We start from the raw sequence: 2433 nt of genomic DNA, 5'->3' as shown, positions 1-2433 counted from the left end.
TTTTGTTTTGTTTTGTTTTGTTTTGAGACAAGGTCTTGCCTTGGCCTCTAGAGTGTTAGCTTACAGGTATATTCTGCCATACCTGATTTAAGTAATCATTTTAAAAGACAAATTTAAAGACTGCAACAAAAAGACAAATCAGTATGTCTGAGAGTTCTCTTTTTCTATTTTTCTGTTCTAGTGAATAGGGATGGGACACAAAGAGGTGGCTCAGTGGATAAAGGCGCTTACTGCCAAGCCTGCTGATCTGAGTTCAATTCCCAGAACCCATGTGATAGCAGAGAACCAACTCCCACAAGTGAACCTCTAACCTTACATGCCACCCTGATCCCTCACAAATAATAAGTATATTTTTTAAAAGGATATGTGTGTGTACTATATAAGACATGGTATTTTCATCCTATGAGCTCTGCTCTTGACTCGTCTCTCCCTTGTCTGTCTCTTGCTTTGTAGTTTGTCTTTCTCCTATCTTCACCTTTTTCCTCCAGGGGAGCGACCAAGGGCTTACCAAACACACTAGGCAGCTGCTCCAATACTGAGCTATATCCTTAATTGTTTCTTAATTATTTTCTGGTTGTTTTCTTATTTAGTTTTATCTTATGTGTCTGAGTGTATTGCTCCCGTGTTTGTCGGTGCACCACATACATGCCTGGGGGCAGGAGAGGGCATTGCACACCCTGGAACTAGAGGTTAGTTAGTTCCAGGTTAGACCGTTGTGAGCCAACATGTGCATGGTAGAGGTCAAGCTTGGACCCTCTGTAAGAACAAGTGCTCAGAACTGCTAAGCCATCTCTCTAAACCGTAATGTTTGTTTGCTTGTTTTTGTTTATCAAAACAAGACTTTTCTGTGTAGCCCTGGCAGTCCTGGAACTCACTCTGTAGACCAGGCTGGCTTGAACTCAGAGATCCACCTGTCTTTGCCTCTACCTCCAGAGTGCTGGGATCAAATGTGTGTGCCAATACCACTTGGCTTCCAGCCCCTAGTTTTTTTAAATTTTATTTTGAGATAGAACCCTGCTAGCTTGTCTAGATTGTCCATAAAGTTACTCTGTAGCCCAGGTGGTCGTCAAGTTTCCATTCCCCTGCCTCAGTCACCCAGATAACTGCTATTTTAGGACTGTACCATCAGACCTGTCTTTTCTCTCACATCTATATTTGCTGTTTTTACTACTACTACTGCTGCTGCTTTCTTCTTCTTCTTCTTCTTCTTCTTCTTCTTCTTCTTCTTCTTCTTCTTCTTCTTCCTCTTCCTCTTCCTCTCTTTTTCTTTCATCCTTGTTCTTTTTGGCAGGAGGCAAGACGAGGAGGATGGAGGGGAGACACATATGCTTCTATGTTCAGAGGAGTGGCCTCCCAAAGAATACGCAGGAGGAAAAACTTGGCTCACTTGTGAGGAGCACAGGACCCAACCACTGTGCAGATGTCCTCTGACTCTGCTCCAGAGAGCCACCATTTCTCTCTCTCTTTTGCTGTAAGACTGGCTGGCAGGTGACAGCAGAGCTTCAGTTTCCCAGGGACGTTGAGTGTTCTGAAGCTCACATTTAAAGCCATCACAGTAATGCCTGGCACATGGGAGCTGTCGGTATATCTCAGTTCTCATTGCTGAGAAAACAGTTTCTTTCTTTAAACAAGTGTGCAGTGTTTTTGTTTTTTTAAAGCATAGCAGCTCCTGGCTGGCATGGTACTGTACGCCTGTGATTCCCTACATTACCGGGCCAGAGACAGAAGACTCAATGGTTTGAGTCTAAGGACACTATACAGCAAGTTCGAAACCAACCTGGGACACATGATTTAAAAAGTAATAATAAATGATAAACAATCTTTCTTTTTTTAAATGTCAGGACGGGAATGGGGCTAGGGTCTTCACGCTTCCATGGTGCCCTTTTAGGTTCAGAGATACCTACAGAGGACAACTGAAGCATAAGGTGGTTTGGCTTTGCATTTTGATTTTCTGCTACTAAGGATTGAACCTGAGGACTCGTGGGGGCTAAACATTCTACCACTGAGGTAAATCCTCAGCCCTGCATAATATGGGGTGTTGTTTTTATTTTGCTTGAGACAAAAATCTCTTGCAGCACAGCCTGGCCTTGAACTTGCTTTGTAGGTGAGAATGACCTCGAACTCGTTCTCCTGTCTCTTGTCTCCTGAGTGCCAGTGTTCAGCACCAACCCTGGTTTTATGGGGCTGGGGATCAGGCCCTGGACTTCATGCTACTAAGCTATCACTATCCTACCTACGCTACTTATTCAATCTAGAAACACAGGGGTTTTCTGTTGGCAATCAGGCACCTCCAGGGCCAGCCTGAGGGACCCAGTGACTTGATACGTCATCACTAGCTGCCCAGTGGCCACAGGGTCCTATTATCGCACCTGTTGCTTGTCTTCCTGCGCATGCGCCTCGACCTAACTAAAATGCAGCAGGTTTTTCCTCCCC

Source organism: Mus caroli, chromosome 12 (assembly GCF_900094665.2).
Source record: "Mus caroli chromosome 12, CAROLI_EIJ_v1.1, whole genome shotgun sequence".
Lineage (NCBI taxonomy): Eukaryota > Metazoa > Chordata > Mammalia > Rodentia > Muridae > Mus > Mus caroli.
Note: the sequence above shows the minus strand (reverse complement) of the source record.